This window comes from Nannospalax galili, unplaced genomic scaffold (genome assembly GCF_000622305.1).
Source record: "Nannospalax galili isolate Female #2095 unplaced genomic scaffold, S.galili_v1.0 scaffold371, whole genome shotgun sequence".
Taxonomy (NCBI): Eukaryota; Metazoa; Chordata; class Mammalia; order Rodentia; family Spalacidae; genus Nannospalax; species Nannospalax galili.
The window spans coordinates 6,638,350-6,665,199 of NW_008331606.1; the positions used below are offsets into that span (position 1 = coordinate 6,638,350).

At 42.7% G+C, this 26,850-nt stretch overlaps 1 protein-coding gene across 2 annotated transcripts in view; it reads right to left on the bottom strand.

The window, feature by feature from the left end:
* The window catches only part of Mospd1 (motile sperm domain containing 1), a 29,416-nt gene extending 20,092 nt beyond the window's left edge, over window positions 1-9,324 (bottom strand). For both annotated transcript variants that reach the window (XM_008826767.3, XM_008826766.3), the window contains exon 1: window positions 9,188-9,324. The gene's annotated coding sequence lies outside the window, so the exon portion shown is untranslated. The remainder of the gene's footprint in view (window positions 1-9,187) is intronic.
* Window positions 9,325-26,850: the final 17,526 nt, after the last annotated feature.

The following is a 26,850-nucleotide window of genomic DNA, read 5'->3' on the forward strand; positions in this document are numbered from 1 at the left end:
GAGGCAGAGAGAAAGAAAGAAAGAAAGAAAGAAAGAAAGAAAGAAAGAAAGAAAGAAAGAAAGAAAGAAAGAAAGAAAGAAAGAAAGGAAAGAAAGAAGGAAGGAAAAAATAAATGCTGGGGTACGATGACAGATGCTTGGAATTTAAGCACTTCAGTTTCTGAGGCAAGAGGATCAGGAGTTCAAGGCCAGCCTCCGCTATATCAAATAGTCCCAGAACAGCCTGGGCTACAAGAGACCCAATCTCAAAAAATAAATACATGAAAGATGTCCTTTTAAAGCCTTTCAACCCAAGTGTAGTGGCACAGGCCTGCAATCCCAGCACTAGGGAAGCTGAGGCAGGAGGACTACAAGTTGAAGGCTAGCCTGGGCTGCAGACTGAGAGTCTGTCTCAAACTAATTGTAAAAAGGCATGAGATGGTTCATACATTTTACTAGAAAGTAAAAGATAACTACATGGTCAAGTGCTGTTCTAACTTCAAGGAGAATTTACTTGGCACCGGCCAGAGAAGAAATTTCATTAGCTTAGAATAAAGACTTAGAAGACTCTTATTTTTTGCATCTTGAAGCTTTCTCTTTGAGAGTTAAATATGGACATGTTCACCATGAATCATAAACAGGCCAACTCCTTGTCAACATTAAAGAAGTGTTTAATTGATTCTAAGCAATTTATTGTTTCTTCTCATATTCCTCTTCCCATCCCTCATTTATCCTGGCTACGTTAGAAGTGGCCTTAACTCCAACCAGGGACAATAAGGGAAGAATTAGCACCAGGTCGCCAGAGAAGCATTAGCAACTGCCAACAAACATTATGAGGCACAACACTCACCTCTGACTGATGGTTTTCGCCAACAAACATTATGAGGCACAACACTCACCTCTGACTGATGGTTTTCTGGGAAACTAATTTTCTCTTTGTTCTACTCCATTGTACAAAACGGCAAAGTGCAAAATCTTGGTGAGAGATTATATACTAAGCCAGTAAAACCTTACTGCAAATCTGTTTATGAAGTTGGGCAAAAGTCTAATGCAGGCCAAGTCAAGGTGTATTAGCACCTCATGTTTCCCTGAAAGTCCCCAGGATGGTTAAGACACTGTCCCAGAGTTGCACAGGGTTTGGGGGACAGAATTAGTGTCCACTCACACTTCCTTCAGTCCTAATGTTCCCTGTGTCTCAACTGGAAAGCCCTATCTCCCCAACAGCAACTGCTCCTCATACCCATGTCTCTAGTAGCATGACCCACACAAAAGTCAACTTACCACTCTTATCATTTCTTTTTTCTCTTCACTGTGCTAAATAGTGAACCCTTTTAGGTTTTTTGTTTCTTGAGACAGGATCTCCCTGTAATACCTCGTGACTTGGAACTCACTATGTAGCTCTGGCTAGCCTTGAACTCAGAGAGAGATCCACCTGCTTGGGCTGGGATTAAAGGCATGTGTCAACACACCCAGATATCCTTTTTGTTTTTGAGATAGGCTCTCATGTAGCCCAGGCTAGCCTTCAACATCCGATCTTCCTGCCTCTACCTGAGTGTGAGGATTACAGGTATGGACTACCATGCCTGACACTAATGTTTCATTTTTAAGGTTCTTACTATATGGATTCAGTATTTTATACTTGGTCTCTTCAATTAGATATTGGTCATAATGCTGCATTATTTGTCTCATTTTGCATTTATGAAAGACCCAAGTTCAGTTCCAGCACTTAGAAGACACTAAGCTTATTGGTTTTCCTATAAGGGTAACCATGGTTGTTCCCCATAGCTGAAATGTGCTGCTTCCATACATGATAAAAAGGATCTTAGCTCAGTTCATCCCACACAGTTAACTAGCTGCTGGCCACTGTGAGGACAGGGGAAGAAATTAACATTCCCAGTTGTTTCTTTTCTCTCCCTGCTTCCCTTTCAGCTCTTCAGAGTCAATCTGGGTCAGTTGTGTTTATAAATCTCAAGGCTCCAACATACCCCCAACCTTAGAGGCAGGCAGTACAGCTGAAAAGGGATACATGAAACTGCCTTGTCCTTGAACCTCTCCTAACAGCACAGGAGAGCAATTCTGGATGAAATTCGAAAGAAAACCTATGTGTACACACCACTTTGTGACCCATTTGCAAACTGCCCCCCCCCACAGGAAGCAGTGTAAACACTGAAATTGTTTTCTTTTGATTTTGTGAGGAAGGGGCTTGGTATATAGCCCAAGGTAGCTTCAAACTGGAGATCTTTTTGCCTCTGCCTTCTGAGTGCTGGGATCACAGATAGGTACCACCACACGTGACAACACTGCAATGTCACATACACTTTCTCCCATCAATCCAAAATGACCGTTGCCCCCCAAGGTGTAATCATTTTGTTTTCCTCACTTTGCAATGAGCAGAAGGAAAAGATAAGACTCTGAGATATACAGGGACTTTCAACAGACTTTTAACACCACAGGTTCAAAACATGGGTGGGGAATATTAGGCAACACAGAAACTACACTAAAAGCATATTCTTATTCACTCCCCTTTTGGGAAAAAAGGAGGATATAAGAAGTAAATAATCAGGTCCTTCCGGATTCTTGTACCACCATAGATCAAAACTTAAAAACAATTAAGAATGGAGCTGGAGAGCTGCCTCATTGGTTAAGGGCACTCGTTGCTCTTGCAGAAGACCTGGATTCGGTTCCCAACAACAACCACATGGGGTAGTTCACAATTGCCTGTAACTCCAGTTCCAGGGGATCAGATGCCCTCTTCTGGTCTCTGTGAGCACCTGCACACACATGGTATACCTACATATACTCAGGCACACACACATAAATATTTTTCAAAAACAGTTAATGATTCAAACAGTGAATGATTCAAAGCCTGGCCTTCCCCAGGAATTAATGACCCATCTGCTTGGTATCACTGGACCAGCTACTTTGGCTATATATGTTTACTGTTTCCAAGCTCCACCTCAAGCCAGCTCTTTTATCTGGGCGTGGGGGGCTATCTTAGTCCTCCACACTGGGTACAGCTCTTGCCAAAAGCCAAGAAAATGCAAATTAGTTAAGAGCATTAATTTCTGCTGCTTTAGTCTCTCTGGTATTAAAACCTTTTTCTCTTCCACATTAAAAACTCGGCAAGAGACTCTGAATTCCATTATATTAGAACTTTTAATGGCTGCTATGTTCCTAAAGTCAATTATGTTACAAATTATATAAAATGTTTATTTTATAGTTTTCTTTGTTTTTCGAGACAGGGTTTCCCTGTAGCCCAGCTGGCCTGGAGCTCAGAGACTGACCTACCTGGGCCATGGGAGTGCTGGAATTAAAGGCATGCGCCACCACACCCAGCTATTTTATATTTTAATGTCCATTGTTCAAGAGCAGGTAATTTTGCTTTTACACTTCTTTAGGTCTTTGGGATAATATAGCTTCCTAGGAGGACTGACTAGTACAAATTATATGTAGTGGTAAGCTATTCCATATTCAAAAATATAAAAGTTGAGTAGTATATGCCCTAAAATTTAAAAAGAATACCCTAGTCAGAACAGTGGGACAGGCCTATAATCCCAGCCCCTGGGGAAGCTGAGGTAGGAAGACCACAAGGTCAAGGACAGTATGGTCACATGGCAAGACCCTTATTGCAAAATAAAATTAGTGGCAGGTCATGGTGGCTCATACCTGCAATCCTAGCACTCAGCAGGCAGAAGCTGGTGGATTTCTGAGTCCAAGTCCAGCCTGGTATACAAAGCAAGTTCAGGCCAGTCAGTGAGATCCTGTCTCATAAAACAAAAACAAAAAACTCCCAAATAAAATTAGTGGTACACACTTGTAATCCGAATATTAAGAGAGGAAGATGGTGAGTTGAAGGCCAAACTGGGCTACACAGTGAGTTCAAAGTCTGCCTGGGCTAGAGTCAGACACCATCTCAAAAAAGTGAATGCATGAATGAATAAATAAGCAAACAAATAAAAGTTTTTAAAGTGTTGGGGGTATAGCTTGGTGACACAGTGCTTACCTAGCATAGATGAAGTCCCGAGCTTGATCTCCAGTATCACACAAAAAGAACTACCCTATAAAAATATCTTTTAAAATATTTGGCTGGCTTAGGGCTACAGAGATGGCTCAGCAGTTAAGAGTGTTTGCTGCCTTTCCAGCAGAAGACACAAGTTTGGTTCCCAAAACCCAGTTTGTGTGGTCTACAACTGCCTGTAAGTCCAGCTCAGGGGTTCCAATATCCTCTGGATTCTGAAGACACCTACACACATGTGGCACACACTCATAAAGACACACACGCATACACATAAATATTTTTTAAAATATTTGACTGGAGATGATGCATGTGCCTGTAATTTCAGCACTTGGGAGACAGACACAGAAAGATTACCGCAAGTTTGTGGCCAGCCTGGTGTACATAGTAAGTTCCAAGCCAGCAAGAGCTATATAGCAAGAACTTGTCTCAAAAGACATGTCTGGAGACATGGTTCAGTAGTTAAGAAGACTGGCTACTGTTGGAGAGGACCTGAGTTCAGGTCTTAGCACCCACATGGCAGCTAACAACCATCCAAAACTCCAGTTCCAGGGGATCCTATGCCTTCTTCTGGCCTCTGCAGGCATTGTATGACATGGATGCATTTACATGTATGCAGGTTAAACATCATACACACAAATAAATAAAAAATACTCTCCCAAACTAAAAACAATCCCATTTCCCTATTTTTTGGTCTTTTTTTGAGACAGGGTCTCCTTGTAGCCCCAGCTGTCCTGGAACTCGATAGGTAGACCAGGCTGGCCTTGAACTCACAAAGATCCGCCTGCCTCTGCCTCTGCTGGGATTAAAGGCGTGCACCACCACACCCGGCTATTTCCCTATTTTAATAAACACATTTCCACATTTTGCAACATTCCAATGTCTGTTATTACAAAATGTGCAATTCTCAAAATATATATTAATTCATTGTATAAATTATGTGTGCTGCTACCTGTGGTACTAGAAGTTTTAAGCTGTTTAATTCCAGGCACGATGGCATACATATTCAATCTTAGCATTCAGGTGGCAGAGGCAGGTGGATCTGTATTTGAGGTCAGCCTGATCTACATAGCAAGTTCCAGGCCAGCCATAACAAAACAAATAACAAAATATATCTTCAAATCATTACATAGCCTTACTATATATCTGGAACCATAGTAAGTAACATGAAGAAAATATGAAAACTCTGTTTTTGCCCTTCAGAACTTCAATCTAGCAAGAAAAACAGATATATAGCAGACATTGAGATATGAGAATATTGGGATATTAGGGTATGTGTTAAGATGCCAGTAGACACAGTGTGCTCTGGAAGCATAAAATGATGGTTCTGAAACAGGAGTGGAGAGGGGTGAATTGCAAGGAAAAATAAGTGTAGAGGCATAAAAGGGACACTTCGAATGAGCATTGACACGGTGAAATTTAAATATAGTGTGTATGTACAGAATTGCAAGAGGTAAGGCTGTAATGTTAAGATGGACGTAGATTGAGAAGGATCATAAACTGGAATTCCTAGACCTCGAGTTTGTTAGAAAGGGAAATTCTTCACCCTCAACCCATTGAATCAGAAATGGGGGGAGTGGGGTATGGCCCCTGTGTTTGCAACAAGCCCTCTGGGTGGTTCTCACACTTGACAACTAAAAGAACTACTGCTGCAGGCAGTGTAAAACATCTGAAGGATTTTAAGCAGCAGAAAACTAACCTGATGAGATTTGAGGTGGGTGAGTGGTGGCCACTGATGATTGAAGTCCAACACCCGACTTCAAGGTAGGTATAAGAAAAACTGTTGAATGAATATGGCCTGAGGATAAGATGCAGGCCTAGTCTATGGCAACAGGAATGGAGAGGAATCAGATTTAAGACATGTTTCTGAGGTAGCCCAAGTTCAATCGGGTGACTAAAATACAGTCACACAAATGTGTCACTGAAGTTGCTTTTATATAAAAGGTATAATCTTGTTGAATCTGCCAAATGCTACTTTTGAATGAAGTGGTCCCCACAGACCCTAGAAAAAGGGAGGCTAAGAACAACTTCTGTCTTTCTATATAGTTAAGTGCAAAGGTTGCCTTAGCTTGTACATGAGCCTTATAGTATGCTTTGTATTTCTAACTCTTAACTGTCAGTCAGTAGGTTTACAGACATATTAACAGAAAAATTCTGAGTTTATTTGGAACCAGTCTTTGAGACTGATAACACTGGGATGTGCTGAAAAAAGTAAATTCTGAATTGGAAAAAGCTAGAAACTAAGCATTGGTTCTGGTGATCAAATTCAGGAACTATAAAAGTTGGGCCCTGTTATTGGGTCATTTTTCTAACATTGTCACTATAATCATAGAACCTGATTAATTCAGGAAAAAGCTCAACTAAATGAGTGAATGAATCAAACTTTCTACAACACCTTGAAGGTCATTTGAGAGGTATGATTTAGCCCAGGCCATCTTCGATTTCCTGAGGAAAAGCAACAGAGTTATAGGTCAACCTATATGACTAATTTACCTCATGAAACTCTAGCAGGATACAATTCCTATTTCTATCATGACTCTGGATACTTTTTGTTATTGCATTGTTTTTAATTGATACCAGTATCTTGGCTTCCTTGACCAAGTTATTTGTCCACAACAGCTCCCTGTCAAAAATGCACTTGTCAGGCATGGTAACTCACACCTGTAATCCCAGCATTTAGGAGACTGAGGTTGGTTAGTTGTCTAGTGTTTGAAGCCAGCCTGGGCTATATAATGAGTTCCAGGACAGCCTGGGATACATGAGAGTGAGTTTCTTGTCAAAAAACAAAAACAAAATTCCCCAAACTGCACAGGTTTAGGCTAACTTTAGAGCTGCAGGGATCCTGAGATTAAAACAAAAGCCTCAGCCAGGCATGGTGATACACACCTTTAATCCTAGCACAAAGGCAGGCAGATCTCTGTGACTTCAAGGCAAACCTGGTCTACAGAGCAGTTCCAGGCCAGCTGGGGGTACAGGGAGAACCTGTCTCAAAAAGACCAGATAAAGAAACTGAGGGCCTTGAAGAGTAAATAACCTAAAATATCTATTGTATGGCAAGAGTCTCCAGAATGCTAAAAGGTATCAAAATAGCATTCAGAAGACTAGTAATCATCCTTTTTAGCTTTTAGGAAAGATTAAAACCTCTATTTTCTATCTTAAACCTTTAAAAGAAAACAGAATAGTAGCAAATTTCTTTTTTGCTGTTTTGTTTTTTTGAAACAGTCTCACTATATAGTGCTGGCTGGCCTGGAACTCCATATGTACCAGGTTGGCCTCAAGATTCACCTGCCTCTGCCTCCCTGAGTGCTGGGATTAAAGGCATGTGCCACCACGCCTGGCTCATAAACATGTAAGGAATGGGACAGCTTTTGTAGTTTCTTGTTTTATGTTTTCAGTATTTCAGCTATGCTTAAAATACCTATGAGAAAAAAATACAAAATTTGAGGGAAGAATGCACATGAACAATTTAAGGAAGACATACTAAGTATCTATCTTCTGTCTTTGCCTATGAATGGGTTACTCTATATTGAATACTGTTCATTACATTTAATTATATGTCACATGTAAAGGTGATGTGTCACAACTATCCCTCACAGATTTGAAAAATTCTAAAATTTCAAGCACCGTAGTAGTTCAGGAAACCTCTTTTGCTTTGTGGGATCTACAAATGATTTAGAAACTAGTTGAATCTCACATCCTGTTTGGGTATATAGACTGCACAACTTTAAAGACACATTTGGCCCTGTTTCCTGTTTTCCAAACTTCCCACCACTTTGTACCAAATATATGTGTAATCTAAAAGCTGGGTGTCTACCCTTACTCAATTTCCTGAATGTAGAATTTTATAGACAAAGATATTTCCTACTGGGCATGGTGGCCCACACCTTTAATCCCAGAACTTGGGAGGCAGAGGCAGGTGGATCTCTGTGAGTTCGAGGCCAGCCTGGTCTACATAGTGAGTTCCAGGCCAGCTGGGACTACAGGGGGACCCTGTCTCAAAAAGACCAAAAAAAAAAAAAAAAAGATATTTCCCAATACTTACAGGAAACTTACAGGAAATGTGAGCAAGATTTCCATCACCAAGAATGTATTAAATCCCATGTGTGCCTTGCCTGAAAGAGCAGACGCTCCTGTCTGGAATCCACATTAAGAACAAAATGCATCCAAAAGAGCAGCACTGCTTTTTAGGCAAAATTTGGGAACTTTCTTTTTCTCCCCCCTCAAAGGTAAAAAAGCTGGGACCCTTTTCACACTTCGTATTTGCCCTATGACTCTCCAAAGTGAAATCCCCTTGATTATACTGGGCCAGCAATGGTAGTTCTCCGAGAAAAGGCAAATGTCAGTTACTTTCCTCAAAGAGAAAAACAACCGCAGAACATTAAAGGACTAGGGAAGGACTGTAAAACCTTCAGTTCTTAAGACATTAGCCTTTCTAGCCAGAGTCCCCACACCGCCAACTCCATGTGAAACTGGTCATGTGAGCCTGTTTACAGCCGAGCAGCTGGTGCAACCATCAGGATCCGTGCTGAGGTCCAGGGAGGGGGAAAGATACTGGCCACGTACCCCTTTTCTGCCCTCTTATTTCAAGAAGAGGTTTGCTTCCACCACCTCACCCTCCCAGTTTCTCCACCTCACTTCATGTCCCTCCAGGCAAAGCAGTAAGCAGAGCTGAAACCATCCCGGGACGCTGGGCTCCAGCACCCAACCCCCCCATTTCCTCCAGTTGCTCACTGGGGGGACAGCAGGAAGGGCGAGGACAGTGTCACCCCAGCAGGGTAGTCGACTGATTTCCCTCGCACAGCCCTCCAGGCAATGTTCGCCAAAGACTTGTCCCTGGAGCCGCATCCCCTGGGCAACTGAACTCCGCACGCAGCTGGAAGTTGGGGAAGCTGAGGAAGCTGAGGAGGCTGGGGAGGCTGCGGTGGCTGCCTTCGCCCCGGGCAGAGGCATGCCACACGTCAGCTGGCACGACTCTGAGACTGGGTCACCAGCAGTCAGAGAGCTGCGGATCCCGCAGCCTCGTCCCCGCCGCCCACCCGCAGCCCCATGCCATGCAGCCTGGCTGTCAGTCACCCAGCCGAGCTCAGGCTGCGGGTGCCCAGCGCACTGTCTCCCGGGGCTCAGCCACGTAACTTCCACGTTTTTTCCCCCAAGTCGGAGGAAGTGGGTGACGGGACGTTGGGGGACTCTCACCTCGGCAACACTGGCTCCTCGGAAAGCAGCTACGACTGCTCCTCCACTCCTTTGTCAGCGCCTCCAGACTGCACAGCCTGCTGGGATACGGGAGGACTCAAATGCCACCTCTCCCCGCCCTGGAGGATGAGTCGCGGCTTGGGGGGGGGCGTAGAAAGGAGAGAGGTGGGGCGGGGGGGCGTGCCCGAGTCTGGGGGCGGGGCTTCAGTGTTGCCACCTGGCCCAGGGGTTTCTTCCTTCTCAAGAATTCAAACTACTTCCTTCTCTGTCCTCTGGCCCGCCCCTCCTCTCCCTCCGCCCCTCTGTGAGGATTGAAGGCTGTCTCAGAGAGCCATCTCTTTGCGCTTGACTATCACCCTTGACATCTGACTCTTTTGTTTCACTCCTCTCCCCCACGCTGCCCGCAGTCACTGAGAACCCAAGGCTAGTTGATTCTACCTCCTAGACACTTCTTAACAACTATCCCTCTTTCTCCATTCCCGCTTCAGCATGACAGCCTGTCTAGGCCCCATGACTATTTGCTTAGACTGTTACAGTAGCCTCCTGTTGGGATTCATAGCTTCCACTGTTAGTTTTGTCTAAGCCATCTCCCAGACAGCAACCCAGATAGATCAGTCTAAGGTGATTATGTGACCCTGTTATTCTACATAAAGCCTGGCAATCCCGGAGTGTTGGAAAGGCCTAAAACCCCAGCATTCAGAGGGCTGAGAGAGGAGAATCCTGAATTAAGAACAATTTGGGCTACATAGTGACAGTTTGTCTCAAAAAAAATTTCTATTTTAAATAACATCTTGAGCCAGGCATGGTGGGAAATGCCTTTAATCCGAGCTCTCTGGAGGCAGATGCAGGCCAATTTCTGTAAGATTGAGGCCAGGCTGGTCTACATAGTGAGTTCCAAGCCAGCTGGGGCTACAGGGAGATCCTGTCTCAAAAACCCAAAAGAAATGAATGAATGAATTAATGAATGAATGAACTTCTGTTGCCTCTTAGAGCTTTATTAAAGATAGACTTTTCAGCTGGGCCACAGTTCCCTTCTCCACAAGTTGTCCTACCCATTAGATATTCCCTGGATATCGGTTATGCTATGGCCTCTTATACGTTTATTCAGAGTCTTTCACTGTATAATGCTCTTATCTGTCTTTTGAGTACCTATCTCTTAGGATCCAGGGGAAATGCCACTTTCATTATTAACCTTTCAGAATCTTCCAAAAGAATTTTGCTTTAAGACAACATGTGACTATGTAGCTCAGGTGGCTCAGAACCCACTACGTAGATCAAGATGGCTCTAAATTGCAGCAGTTCTCCTGCCTCTGCCATGCAGGGATTACAGGCATACATCAACATGCCCAGCAGACTCTTCCAGAAGAACTATTGATTCCTGCCCTGTAACCATGGAACATTGCTTATTCTGCTTTGCAATTCTTCCTGACATAGGTAATCACTTGGTGTTTTATATCTTCCTTTCTCCTATGCCTAGACTATGGATGATTCAGAACCAGTCCACAGCTGTCATCACAATGCCTGACCTAAAACAGGCACATACACAATTTAGTCAAACACAATTTTTCATCTCCACTGCATCAGAAGCCCTAAATAGACATAGAAAAGACTTTAGACAAGGCTTCCTTTGACAGTCATCCTCCTTTCAGCAGGACATCTCCATCTTGACCTGGCGAAGTGTTGCTTTTGCAAACACAAACTGGTTAGGCAGCACATCATTGCAAAAGGACCAAAGCTTGTACTTCCCTTGCAGGTCAGACAGGTTTGTGGTACAATATATGGTTGTAGAAAACATAACTGGTACAGCTCACATGAGAATCCAGTTTAGAAAAGTACATGGTGCCACAGAAAATAATTTAGCTTCTAAATAGACATATTACCTAGCTTTGGGAGGCTTTTGATTCCTATTGGTTCAGGCTATCCTTGAGCTCCATATCACTTAAACCTTTACACATTGTCTGTGCTATAAAGTATTTTGCAAAAGTGAGTGTCATAAATAATGAGCATTCTTTCCAGGTTTGATGGATGCATTCAAATGTATTTCCAATGATCCTATCATTTAATAATGCCAGCCACCCCCTCTAGGGGAAGCTGGTCTCTGGTGGAGATCTAACACCAACAACACTCAGAACAAAGGCAAATCCTTATATTTATAGACATTAGACAGTCTCTGAGCTCAGAGGTGTGGGGTCTCTGAGTTTTGCAGATTGGTGAAGGTACTAAATAGGATAGTAGGCCTTAATTTAGGAAGCTAGTCTTATTGTCTCAGCCTGCCTTGGGGCTGCTACATGCTAGGAGTTCAGCAGTTTAGGGAAGGTATTCAATAGGATATAAGGCAGGAATGATCCCTTCTACAAGGGTAGCCTCTGTGAAATAACAGGGGATACCTTCCTTTGTCTTGTTTTTCCATTATTTAAGATGTGTTTGCTTTCTCTGCAGTTGTACTACAAACTAACAAAAATTCTTTCCTTAAGGAGATATAAACAAGGTCTACCCCTTCCTTATAAGTCCCCAATAACAAACCAAAGTACTATTCCACCAAAGTTCAACCTGGGGAACCAAGGAGTTTATGGGGCTTATTTACAGAGCAGAGTGAGGGTTGCCCACTGGCAGGTGGGTGACCCCAGAGCAGCCACACTAGAAAGTCTTCACACAGCATGGGTAATAGCTTCCTCAGAGCTACCTAGGTGGAGCTTTCCTCAGTTAACCTACCCCACCCTATATACCCCAGCATCTCCAGACACCACTGAGGCCAAGTACAATTAAGGCAGAATGGCATGCTAATGGTTGGGAGGAGCAGTTAGAATCTGAGGTGAGGATCCAATGATATACTCCAATCCCTTCTCTGAGGAAATGTCTGAAGTCTATGGGCCTTATTTATTGTAATGGTCTCTTAAAAGCAGGCACAGCTGATCTGTTGAAGATGGCAGCTGTTTTGCTCTGAGGACCACAGTCTAAAACAGGGATATGGATCCTTGGCCTGCATAAATTACCAGGTTCTTGGGAGATTCTATTGTGGTAAAGTGTATGGTGTATATGGTACTGTAGACTATGATGATTTTCAAATATAAGGTCTATTTTATTATTAAATTAAAAAATTCTTGATGTTTTCCTATTTAGCCATGTGTGATTAGTAATCAAAAGAGTTTATGGCAAATTTTGGGGGATAGTACATTTATTTATTTTTACCATATACTTTATATTTTTTTAATGTCTTATTTACTATTTTTTAAAATACTTTATTTATTATTTTTATTTTATGTGTATGAGTGCATTGCCTGAATGTATGTAAGTGCACCAGATCCCCTGGAACTGTTAGCCACCATGTGGGTGCTGAGAACTGAACCCAGGTCCCCTGCAAGAGCAGCCAGTGCTGTTAACTGCTGAGCCAATCGCTCCACTCTCTATACACTTGATATATTTTTATGTAAATGTGCAAAGTAATGGGTTTTGTTACGACATATTCACATTTTCATACATGTGTAGCCCTCCCCATTTGCAGCTAGTTCCCTTCCTCCCAAGTAGTCTCCCCTTCTGCTTTTATGCCAATTATTTCAACTACCATTTCCCTATTTCCCTTGAGATCTCTTCATCCCCTCTCATGATCTCTCTCTCTCTCTCTCTCTCTCTCTCTCTCTCTCTCTCTCAACACACACACACTCACACATACGCACACATATCATTTTAAATTTAGGATCCACATATGAGAGAAAACATACAGTATCCTGAGTCTGGCTTATTTTGCTTAATATAAAGATCTCCAATTGAATCCATTTTCCTGCAGTTGCTGTGATTCAATTTTTTTCTTTATGGTTGAATAAAACTTCCTTGTGTATATGTACATTTTCTTTTAGGGTGACTCTAAAAATATTTTATTGATTTATTGAGAATTTCATATAATGTACTTTGATCATGTTCAGACCCCTTTACCCCTTCTCTCTCCACCCACACTTTACTTCTCTCCCTACCCCCACTTCTTTAACCAAGAGTGGTATAGCTAGGTTTTATGGTATGTATATTTTTTAGGGATAGCGCATTTAGACCTTGACTTTCCAGAGACTTTCCAAGTTTGCCTAAAGATAAGAATGACCTGGGGCCATTTTAAAAAATAGATTCTTGGATTCTACCCCAGACCTACCAAATACAAATTGCTAAAAGACAAAGTTAATCATACAATAGAGAATGACCCCAGATAAATCTTTTTTTAACTTTTTAAAAAAATTTATTTTTTTTTTTATTTTATGTGTATGCGGGTATTGCCTGCATGTAGGTAAGTGCACCCATGTCGTGCAATGCCCGCGGAGGTCAGAAGAGGCTGTCAGATCACCTGGGGCTGGAGTTACGGGCAGTTGTTAGCTGCCATGTGAGTGCTGGGATTCAAACCCGGGTCTTCTGCAAGAACAACTAGTGTTCTTAACTGCTCAGCCATCTCTCCAGCTCCAACCCCGGATAAATCTTATCTTCAGGCAAGTGTGGGAAATTCTGCTATAAGCTGTTAGTCACGTATCAAAGCTAACTCATTAAGAATTCTTTCTGAGAAAGGCCTTTCAGGTAAGGGAAAAAATAAAGAAAACCTATGAAACAAAGCTTGGAAGGAGGCTCCCACAGGGCAAGCAAACATTGATCAAAATTATGCCTACAGCTATTCTAGAGAACACCTCCTCAAACTTCCTTGTCCTTGCACCTCAGGTCCTCAGCCTCACTCTAGGGGGAATATGAATTATAGCTAATCTAATTTACCAGCTGAAGCAAAAGGGTTAAGGTTCTTTTCTGACTCAACCCAACTGGTAATGTTCTAGAAATTTCTTAGTGCTACAGTGGCTTTGACCAGTTGGCACTCCTCTTAGATTCCTTTTTCCAGAGTTCTTCCAGCTCCCAGCCTTCTTTGAAAGAATATAAAGTACTATATTGTTGCTGTATTTTTGTTTGTCTTTAGGTGATGAGGGCTGGTGGACCTAGTCTCACCCACCTTGTTATCCACAGTGCTTTGCACTGTGGCTAACATAAATCGTAGGGCTAAGGTGAGCTGACTGTTGAAATTGTCTGTTCACTATCTACTTTACCTCCTTGACAAGGAACTTATTGGGGGAAACCAAAATTCTACTTTGAAGCTTTATGTCTTAGCTTCATGTCATGCACATGCCATCATTTTTGGGGTGTGAGTGTGTGTGTGCATGCATGTATGGAGCCTCAGGCCTTGCGAATGATAGCCAAGTGTTGTAGTACTGAGCTACATCCCCAGCTGCTATAGAATACTGTCCTCCCAAAGCATGGCCATTTACCATCTTGGAGCAGCTGTGATTACCCACAAGCAATTCCCGCAAGGTCTGGGTTGTTGAAAAATCTCTCATAAAAAGGTGGTGGGGCTATAAATGCGGGGGCACCCACTCCTCTGTAAATAAACCCCTACCCTTTGCTCTGTTAAAAAAAAAAGAAAATGATAGGTGTTTGGATAGATAGATGAGAGGGATCTGACTAGGCCACAAGTGGATGAACTTGCACTGGGAATGTCTGGGGACACTGACTTGAAATAGTGGGTCTTAACACCCAGAACAGTGTATGTGTGTTCCAGTGGGGGGGGGGAGCTATGAGGGTGCTGGTGGGGACAGGGCTAAAAAGATGATTCAGATTGTTTGAGATATTCTGTATGAAATACAACAAAATTTAATAAAAACAAATTTTAAAAAAGAGGGGGTGGGGAGGATCATTCGACCCTGTCCTGAAATTCTTGCCACTCTGTCCCTCCTGCATCACTCTTCCAGATGTGATTCTACCCCATCTGCATGTTGTCTCAGTAGGAGCTCTAGAATATATAAGGAAGTAAAAGATTAATGGAAGTGAGGGCTGGAGAGATGGCTAGAAGCACTAACTGCTTTTCCAGAGGATGCAGGTTTGGTTCCTAGGACCCACATGGCAGCTAGACTATCCATACTCCAGTTCAAGGGAAATCTGATGGCCTCTTCTGGCCTCCTCGGGTATTGCATGACACAAGTGCACTTACATACAGGCAAAACACTCATACACATAAAAATAAAATTTTTAAAAAGATTAATGGAAACAAGAATTCAATCTATGCATTTGGGAGAGGTTACCACCCATATTATGGTGGGACTCATTTTTAGGGTGTCTGTGCGTGTGTGTGTGTGTGTGTGTGTGTGTGTGCCTGTGTGCCTGTGTGCCTGTGTGCATGTGCAGAGGCTAGAGGAGGGCATCTGGAGACCTCTTCTATCATTCTATGCTTTGTTCTTTTTTTTCTTTCTTTTTTTTTTTTTTGGTCTTATTGAGACAGGGTCTTCCTGTAGTCCCAGCTGGCCTAGGACTCGATATATAGATTGGGCTGGCCTTGAACTCAGAGATTCACCTGTCTCTGCCTCCCGGGTGCTGGGATTAAAAACATGTACCACCATGCCTGACCCCTATGCTTCAATCTTTTGAGGTAAGATTTGTTCTTGAGTCTGGAGATCTCATTTTTCAGCTAGGCTGACTCAGCCTCCCGCAGTTTTGGGGTTACAGATGTATGTGACCATTTCCAGACTGTTGTGGGTGCCCAAATCTGAATTCAGGTCCTTGTGGTTGCACAGCAAATGCCCTTAACCACTAAGACATCTCTCTAGCCTCTATTGTCAGACTTTTTTGTGATACAACCATTTGAGGTCATTCATTCTCCTTTACATAAACATTCACCTTGATCCTGTACATAAACCTGATGAACTCACTAGTTTGACAAGCTGTACTTGGATAGGATTATTCTTTTGGTTTGTCATTGGAGTCCTATCTGAGGTAAAGAGATATTTCTTCAATCTCTCCATGAAAAGTAATGCAATACTAGTCCTTTTTAATTTTTTTTTATTTTGAGACAGGGTCTTACTATGTTGCCTCCTGCCACAGCTTCCTGAGTAGCAAGGATTATAGGCCTAGCTAAAGAGTGATTGTTGAAGAGTGAATGAAGGATTCACCTTTTGATACAGCATATGTTAGCTACTTCAAGAAAGATGCATAGTCTATTAAGCATCAGAAATGGCAATCTTGGGATTTGGACAGTGAGATTTTTCTGTTCAGAGCTTTATACAGGTGTTCCACCTATGAGCTAAGCTGAGGTAGGTTTGAGAAGAGTTTTATGAGAGGAGTGGAGAAAAGCTGAGCGTAGTGACAGATACCTGAGATCATTTCCCTTAGGGGGAGGCTGAGATAGGAAGTTCTCAAGAGCAAGACCAACCTGGGCTACATAGCCATTTCTAGGCTAGCCTGGGCTACATGGTGAGACGTGGGAGAGAGGAGGGAATATTATTAGTGCTTCCATTACCTTGATTCGAGAGCTAGGTACTGGAAGGTGTGGCAAGAACAGGGTTGAATATCAACAGCTGTATTCTTTTTCAGTGAAGGCCTTGATCCATGTTCAACACAGCCATAAAGGTATAAGAAGGCAAACCTTTTACATTCAAACATGTTACAATGCTATTCCATTTTGGAAGCCTTTGTCCAGAGTTCCTTTTCTGTTCATTTGTACTGTAAGTCATTTTGGGAAAAAAATAGGACTCATAATCAGAAGCATTTAGTGGCAGAGCAGAGAACAGGAGACTGATTTTTAAATATTTTATGTTTTAATTTAATGTGCATGAGTGTATTGCCTGCATGTATGTAAGTGCACCCATGTTGTACAATGTCTGCGGAGATCAGAAGAGGGGGTCATATCCCCTGAAACTGGAGTCACAGATGGTTGTTAACCACCATGTGAGTACTAGTTACTGAACCTGGGTCATCTGCAAGAGTATCCAGTGCTCTTAACCATGGAGCCATCTCTCTAGCTCCCAGAGACTGTTTTAATTGCCTAACTGCACATATTATTTTTGTAAAATTAGGAACCAATTTCCATTGCTGTTCTAACTAGTAGTAAGACCTCAGGCAAATCCTTACTTCTTCCTGGGTCTTGAAATTCACCCATTTGTACAATGTGGTTGCTGGGCTAGAATGAATCTCTGACATGTTTTCTTAGAAATTTCTTACCCTATAACAGTGGATATTGCCTCTTCTAGACATCATAGGCTAATGAAGAAAAAAAACATCACCTCAATACCCAGAATGGACTCCCTCTCGAGAAGCTACTTACCTGGGGTTCCATAGACTCTTAAATAATAACTGGCCATTGTTCCTGCTCTTGGCTACTCACCAGAACTTGATGGTAAGACCTTATTGCTGAAGACACTACATACATGAGCTGTAAAACAAACAAGGAGAAATCAAGTTGGTGCTGACTTCAGAACTCATCTCTATTGGCTAGCATTCATAGTGCTGGAAGGTGCTGTGCATGATACCAGGAGGAAAAATAATCATCAACTTTACTCAGCTGTGAATCCTGTGAACTATAACAACTGGCCTGGCAAAATAAGCCCACTGTTACAATAGTGGCAGGAGTCTTATGGGAGTAACCAACTACTTTCTAATTGAATTTAGGGCCCACTTAATAGGATGGAGTCCATACCTGATATTGATATCAGGCTTACGAACCTGGGGCTAGACAGGTCACAGGATATAGGGGAGAACCTAATACTAGTTTTCAACTAACTAGTTGTCATATTAAACTGGCTCCTAATGACTTGTAATACCCATAGATTATTGCATTCCAAACTGGGATGGGGAGAGACAGTCTCTTTTAGAGATGGAGCCCTTGGTAAGTTAACCAGGCTCCAGTGCATGGACCCACACTGAAGGACATTTGGGGGCACAAATTAGACTCTAATTTGTGCTGGGATTAAAGACTTGGACCACCATGCCCCCATGATGGTTGGAAATTTATATTCAAGGCTGGGGACTAGATTGTCTCCTGCTCTGATTCCTTGTCCAAACTTACAGTAACAAAATTCAGAAGAAACTGTCCTGTGTTTTATAACCCATATTAATAAAATTAAGAATTACCAATTTATCAGCAAGTTAAAAATCATCTTATTAAATTGCCTGCTATATGTTCACATTATGTATGAATAACTTTTTAAATTTGTGGAGGTTTCTATACAGTAGAAGCACTTTCCCTGCTCCAGGGGTTGGGGGAAGCTTTAGAGATGGCAAAAAGGGCCTATGGCTTGACCTATGGTTTACTGTTTACTTAGAATCTGTAGGCAGACTCAAAGATGGTTTTCACTTTCTGTTTTTGCAACAAGGGCACCTGTGCTGTTTGTACCTGTCAAATTACAAAACTATTGCACAGGCTGTCCAGTCACCATGCTAAGAAAGTTGAGCAACAGTGTCTTAGGCATAGTATTAAGGGAAAAGAAGGTCAGGCTTGGTGGCACTGTGAGACTGAAGTCAGCCTGTACTACATAGGAAGTCCAGGTCAGCTGGGACTACAGGGAGACTCTACCTCAAAAAAATGAGTGAGCAAATGAGCAAGGGGTGGGGAAGGGAAGGAGATGAAAAGAGAGGAATTCTGTTTTGTTTGCTCTGGTGTTTCTGTTGGTTTTGTTATGTTTTGTTTTTGACACATGGCATGGTCTCACTATGTAGTGCTGGGTGGTCTGGAACTCTATGTAGACTAGGCTGCCCTCAAACACAGAAATTCACCTGTCTCTGCCTCTTAAGTGCTGGGATTAAAGGTGTGCACCAGCCCTTGTTTATTTTTGTTTGTTTGCTCATTTGTTAGCTTGTTTTGAGAGTTCAACTGGCCTCGAATTTCAACAACCAGCTTGACTCAGTAACTCAGCCTTAAACTCTGGATCCTCCTGCTTCCACTTCCCAAATGTAGGAGTTGCACGGAAGCACCACCAGGCTCCCTTAGGGATTCTTTCTTACCACAGAACACAGCCATGAAATGAAGTTTATGAAGCATGTGGACTTTCAAAGAAGGCATGGACTCATGACCTACAGAACCAGGGGTAAATTGCTTAACTGAGCTGAGGAAATAATGCATGTTTGTAAAGAAAGCTGAACACAGGAGACCTTCGGTCCATGGTAGTATTACACAGAATCCACTACTTGAAAAAAGGCCAAGGGTTACATGCCTAGTTAACTTTGTCGTACAACATCAAGGGGCAGGGTGCTGAGAATGAAGCTCAGTTTTATTATTTTTAATTTCATTTATTTTTATGTGTATATGTGTTTTGCCTGCATGTGTGTTTATTATACCTGTGTTGTGTAGTATCCATGGAGGCCAGAAAGGGGAGTGGGATCGCCTGGAACTGGAGTTACAGAAAGTTGTTAGCCATCATGTAGGTACTGGGAACAGAACCTAAGTCTTCTGCAAGAGCAGCCAGTGCTCTTAAGCTCTGAGCCAGCTCTCCAGGCCCATGTAGCTCAGTTTTTTGTTTTTTTTTTTTTTTTTGTCTTTTTGAGGCAGGGTCTCCTTGTAGCCTCAGCTGGCCTGGAACTCACTATGTAGACCAGGTTGGCCTTGAACTCACAAAGATCCACCTGCCTCTGCCTCCCAAGTGCTGGAATTAAAGGCGTGCACTACCACGCCCAGCATAGCTCAGTTTTTACAGTGCTTGCCTAGCATGCATGAGGCCTTGGGTTCAGTCCCCAGCATTGCATAATCTGGGGATGGTACACTTGTGCACACCTCTAATCCCAGCAGTTTGAAGACTGATATGTATGGAGCATTTCGAACTTGAGTCCAGTCAAGGCTGCAGAGTGAGTTCAAGATTAGTCTTTTGAGACCTTGTCTCAAAACAAAAGAAAAGGAAGTCAAGGGGAGACTATACTAATTATGTTGTGGCCCAAATACTGGCTAGGGTCAACTCCCAACTCCAGCTCATATCTCAGCATTTTACAAAGGGGTCCCAGGCTACACTTCCTCATATTTCAGCCCCTCCTTTCTCTTGGACACCTGTGCATGTCATTTTGGTTCCATTCTGCATCAAATCCTAAATTTTGCAATTTTTCACAAAATAAAACCAGACACACTGAGCATTTTCTATGTAACTAACTCTATTTTTTTGAGACAGGATGTCCCTGTAGTCCCAACTGGCCTGAAACTAGCTATGTAGACCAGGCTGGCCTTGAACACACAGAGATCTGCCTGCTTCTGCCTCCCAAGTGCTGGGATTTACAGAGGGTGCCACCATATCTGGCTCCCACCTTACATTCTGAACAGTTTTCTACTGTCTTTTCTTTGGGAATGAGAAGAGGAGATAGGGTCTTTTTATGTAATCCAGGATGGCCTTGAACTCAAGAGCCCCTTTGTCAACCTTCTAAGTATAGAGATTACAGGTGAGTTCCATCATACCCAAGTTTATGTCATGGATGCTTAATGAAATTTTAGTGTTGCCGTTTGTGAACTGGCCCAGCAAACTTACCTATGTTACTCCATTTTTTTCAGAGCCATTTTAGCAGCAACTTTGCTCCACACAAAAAGGAAAACGGGGGCAACTTTGGGTCTTGGGAAATTGTCCTAGCCATGAACCATGGAATGTGCTAATTCCAGACATTTGACATCCGGCTAACTGCTTGTTTTTGCTTCTGTAATCCGCTTGCTATTTTGGGTCACCTTGACACAGAGCATTAGACCACCCTTGTTACCATGTTATTGTATGACCACCTGGTAACTGCTGATTCCAGCTTTCTTACTATACTTGTTATGGCTAGGGAGTTGACTAATTTTAAAATTACAAAGTTGATCGCCAAGTTATATGACTGTATCACTTGTCTGTATAATGACTGGTTGTTGATTAATAGAGTCAAAGTTCTTCTATGTTGTACAAACCTGACTGGTTCACAAGTGTCCTGTTTGAATAGTATTTCTGTAATCCTATAAAAACTCTGACCTGATAATCATCAGGGCTGCTTCTACTCCCGAGATAGACCAGCTGGTCAAAAAATAAAATTTACCTTGCTACTTTTCTTAAAATGGTGTTGGTGATTTTTTGCGAACTCCGTCCTATAACACTTTGTTATGTTCTCCCAAAAGTGTGTCCCAAAAGGCTTTAATAATAGATTTTATTGATCACTAATCAGATTTCTACATAGAGAATTTCAGGTTAGCCTGACAGACTTGCCATTTATGAGAGAAATTAAGAAAATAAATGTGACACGCATGGATGCAGGGAATACAGATTTTGGGAAGGAAGAGAGCAAAATGAGGGAGATATCAAGATAATAAACATCGAGCTAGTCATGGTGGTGCACGACTTTAATCCCAGCACTCTGGAGGCAGAAGCAGGCAGGTCTCTGTGAGTTCAAGGCCAGCCTGGTCTACAAAGGGAGTTCCAGGTCAGCTGGAGCTACAGGGAGACCCTGTCTCAATAAGACAAAAAAAAATCAAAGTGTGTCTGACCAGGCATGGTGGTCTATATGTTGAATCCCAGCACTCGGGAGGCACAGCAGGCAGATCTCTGGGAGTTCAAGGCCAACCTGTCTACGTAGTGAGACCCTATGTCAAAAAATAAACTATGGGGATTGGAGAAATGGCTCAGTGGTTAAAAGTGAATACTGCTCTTGCAGTGGACTGACTCGAGTTGGGTTCTTAGTACCAATGTCAATTGGCTCACAACCTCCTGTGACTCATGTAACTCCTGGTTTCCAAGGGCACCTACACACACAGATACACACACACACACACACACACACACACACAGAATCCAAGATGTAGTATGTATCACATTCACTCTCAACTTTCTCCATGGGCAAACTTGGAAGACCATCTGAACTAATATACCTAAAAATAAAAATAAAAATATTTAAAAACCCAAATGTGTTTTTTTAATTTATTATTTTAATTTAGGTTTATGAGTATATATCCTGCATGTGTGTGAGTACACTGGTGTCATGCAATGCCCATGGACATCAGAAGAGGGCGTCAGATTCTCCGGGAACTGGAGTTACAGATGGTTTTTAGCCACCATGTGGGTGCTGGGAATCGAACCTAGGTCTTCTGCAAGAGCAATTAGTGGTCTTAACTGCTGAGCCATCTCTCCAGCACCCCCCCACGTGTTTCCTTTTTTAAGGACAACATGGATAATACAACACATCTGGAGTGTTTCTTCACAGAGGCACAGTTGATTTTGCTGATTGGGATGAGTAAGCCATGGCAGGGAGATCTTTCAGTAACACATATTTAACATGTAGCTTGTATATAATTATACTCTTCAGTCTGATTTTTGTACTTCAAAAGTGACCGGCCCTATAATCCAGTTGTAGTGTTTCCAAATTCACATGGCAGGAGGCAGGAATCCTGAACTGCAGTGCACTGATGAAAAGCATGCAGAAGAGGCATTCAGTTCTGGGTTATGACTTCATCACTGATACATTGTAGCTGTGCTATGACCTCAGTCAATTTTGCCTTTTGTAGCTCCAGTTTTCTTATTTAGAAAAAAGAGGTGAGCTAGGTGCAGTGCACAACTTCCCAATACTGAGGAAGCTGAGGCAAGAGGATTGCTGCAAGGTCAAGGTCAGCCTGGGCTACACAGTGAATTCAAGCCAATCTGGAATATAGAGCGAGACCTTGTCTGAAAAAAAAGAAAATGGAATTGACAGGATTGCTCAGCAAGTAAAGGCACTTGCTGCCAAACCTGATGTCCTGAGTTCAATTCCCAGGACTCATGTGGCTGAAGGAGAAAACCAGCTCCTGAAAGTTGTCCTGTGATTTTCACATGTACACCATGATGCTCACACTCCACACATATACACACAATTAATTAATTAATTAATTAATTAATTGAAATAAATGCCAAGTATGGAAAAAAAAAAACATTTTTAATCACAGACTTTAGTACCAGAAGCTCAAGGCCAACCTGGATTACATACTGAGTTTAAAGATAGCCTAGACTACATGAGAACCTAAAAACGAAAAAATAAAATAGACGTGATTCGGGGCTGGAGAGGAGGCTCAGTGAATAAGAGTACTAGCTGCTCTTGCAAAGGACCCAGGTTCAGTTCTCAGCACCCACTGGCAACAATTGTCTGTAACTCCAGTTCCAGAGAATTTGTCACCCTCTTGTAGCCTCTGCAGGTTTACACACATGTGGTGCACTTACATGCACGCAGGCAAAACACTTATAAATATAAAAATAAATAAATATGCAGGACATGGTGGCACATGTCTTTAATCCCAGCAATGGGGAGGCAGAGGCAGGCAGATCTCTATGTGTTCAAGGCCAGCCTGGTCTCCATAGCAAGTTCCAGGTCAGGTGGGGCTATAGAGAGATTCTGTCTCAAAAAGACAAAAATAAATAAATAAATAAATATTTAATTAAAAATAGAAGTGATTCTGTGAACATTGAGGTCACCTGCATAATTCCACTAATTTTGGGTGGTATTGGTGATTGAACAAAGGGCCTTGCGCATGCCAGGTACTCTACCACTGAAGTATATTCCTAGCCCTTGTTTTTTGGGTTTTTCTTTTGTTCGTTTGTTTTGTTGTCTTTTTGAAACAGGATCTCCTTGTAGCCCCAGCTGTCCTGGAACGACTCACTATGTAGACCAGGCTGGCCTTGAACTCACAAGTGCCTCCCAAGTGCTGGGATTAAAGGCATGCACCACATCTGGCTTGTTTTGTTTTTTTAACCACGCCCGAGCACTCCTAGCCCTCTTTTTATTTTATTAACTTTGAGACAAAGTCTCACTAAATTACTCAGGCTAGTCTTGAACTTACATTCCAGCCGAAGCAGGCCTTAGCTGTGACAAGCTCTCAAGTACCTGAGATTGCAGACCAGCCCCACCAGGCACAACATTTGTTTTGGTTTTTGTTTTTAAGATGAGGTCTTCCTGTAGCCCCAGCTGACCTAGAATTCACTATGTAGACCAGACTATCCTGGATCTCAGACACAGGTCTGCCTGCCTCAGCCCCCTGAGTGCTGGGATTAAAGGTGTGTACCACCACACCTAGCTTGGTTTGTTTGTGGTTTCCATTTTTTCTTTGTTTTTTTTTTTTTTTTTGGTCTTTTTGAGACAGGGTCTCCCTGTAGCCCCAACTGGCCTGGAACTCCCTATAAGACCAGACAAGCCTCAAACTCACAGAGAACCACCTGCCTCTGCTTCCCGAGTGCTGGGATTACAGGCGTGTGCCACCATGCCTGGTTCTGTTTTTGTTTTTGTTTTTTATAGAGGGTTTGGCTATACTGCTGAGGCTGGCCTTGAACTTGAAATTTTTCTGCCTCATCGTCTTGAACACTGGGGTTACAGGCTTGTGCCACCAAGTCCTCATAGTCTTGTTTTAAACCAAATTTCTGTTCTTTTTATAGCATTTATCAGTGATTTGTTATAACTGAATAGAAACTTTGTAGAAGCCACTATGGTTGGAAATAACTGAGTAGGATTGTTGGGAAATAGAGAAACTAATTGGGTGTGCTAGTGCACACTTGTAATCCCAGCACTTGGAAAGAGGATTGGGAGTTCAAGGTTGTCCTTAGCTGCCCATTTCAAGACCAGACTAAACTGCATGAGACCTTGTCTCAACCACAGCTGAGCTTTTCATCCTAATGCTCTTCTTGTTATTTGAAGTTCTTCTCTCAGCAATCTAGAACTTTATGCCTCACTTGGAATGATCCCTATGTAGATATCACCTTGCCTTTATAGCTGGAACACCATTTAGAACATTTTCTTCACCTTTTACCTTACTGGAAATCTAGTTCTCAGGCAGACTTGGTGGTGCACAACTATAATCTCAGGATTCAGGAAGCTAAGGTAGGAGGGTATTGATGTTTTTGGGTGTTGCTATTTGAGACAGGGTCTCCCTGTAGCCCCAGCTGGCATGGAACTCTCTATGCTGACCAGGTTGGCCTCAGTCTTCCTCTTTGTCTTCCTAGCACTGGGATGGCAACTGATCCACCACACTTGGTTTTTCCCATGGGTGTCAGGGATTAAACACAGGTCCTCCTGTTTCCATGACAAGTACTTTATCAACTGAGCAATCTCTCTTAGCCTCCCCTTTTTTGACAGAGGGCCTTGCTATATAGCTCTGGCTGGTTTTGAACTCAAATTATTTGACCATTTAGTCTGGAACCATCACTCCTTCCTTACCCATCTTTGTGCTGAGATTCCAGGTGTGTGTTGACATGCTTGGCAAGAAATGGGCTCTCCTAGTAGTACAGGCCTCTAATTCCAGCTACTCCAGAGGTTGAGGCAGAAAGATCCATAATTGAAGGCCAGTCTTGGCAACTTAAGAACTAGTCTCAAAATAAAAGTAAAAAGACTAAGGATGTAGAACACTTATCTAGCCTGAGTAAAGCCTACCATCTAAGCTACAAGACCTCTGAAGAAAAACGTGGGAGATCAAACATATGGGAGAAACAAAGTAATCTTGTCAGGCACTATTGATGCCCATTACCGTTGCCTCTGCCATTTATAAATTGCTGTATCCCAGATCAGTCCCTCTATTCCACACATTTCCTCTGACCTCCAGGTTCACAAATCTAATGATTGGATGTCTCCACTTGGGCATCATGGTCACATTTCACTCACCACACCCCAAATCAAGCTCAGGATTTTCTTTCCCAAAGCAGGTCTTCTCTCAGTGTTCCTCATCTCAGGGAATAATGCTATCACCCATCTTGTTATGCAAGACATCACCTTAAGAATCATCATTTATCTGTCAATTTTCTACACCCTCTATATTTAGCCACCAAAACCTATTGATTCTCTTTCCTCAGCACATCTTACATCTACCCATCCCCCACTGCTGCTCTACTCAGAGGCAAGATTATTTTATTTTATTTTTGGTCTTTTTGAGACCAAAATAGTTTCTCCAAAGCTGTGACAAAACACTCTGTCCAATACCAACTTGGAGAAGAAGGGGTTTATTCGGCTTACATTTCCTGGGTCACAGGTTCATCAGGGAGCCCAAGGTAGGAACTCAGGGCAGGAACCTCGAGGCGGGAGCTGGAGTGCAGGCCATGGAGGAACACTGCTTACTGGCTTGCTCCCCTGGCCCCTGCTCAGCCTGCTTTCTTATGCAACACAGGCCCACCTGCCCAGGGGTAACACCACCCACAGTGGGTTGGGCCCTCCCACATCACTCAATAACCAAGAAGATGCCCTTCAGACATGGTCACAGGCCAGTCCAATGGCGGTAATTCCCCAAGTGAGGCCCCCTCAACCCAGGTGTGTCAAGTTGACAACTAAAGCTATCCAGCACAGTCTCCCTGTAGCCCCAGCTGGCCTGGAACTCACTATGTAGACCAGGCTGGCCTTGAACTCACAGAGATCCACCTGCCTCTCCCTCCTGAGTGCTGGAACTAAAGGTGTGCGCCACCACCCCCAGCTGAACACAATTTTTCATACTCTCCTACCTGCTTCTCCCACTTTTGATTCCATTTTCCTTAAGCAGTCTGAAGATATTTTTTTTTCTTTGTGTGTGTGTGTGTGTGTGTGTGTATGTGTGTGTGTGTGTTATATGTTTACATGTGGGTATGTGTGCACATGTATATAGAGGCCAGAGGAAGATGTCAGGTGTTTGTCTCTATCACTCTCTACCTTGTCTTTTATTGAGGCAGCATCTTTCACTGAGCCTAGAGATCACGAATTGGCTATACTAGCTGGTCAACAGGCCCCTGAATCCTCCTGTCTTCCCTCCCGTAGCAGTGGATCTATAGGCACACACCATTTCACCAGACTTTTATATTGGAGCTGAGTATCTGTACTAAGGCCTTCATGCTTGTGTGGCAAGCCACTTTACCAACTGAGTCACTTCTCCATACCCCTGAAGATCTTTTTCTAACCTTTTTTTTTTTGAAGTCATG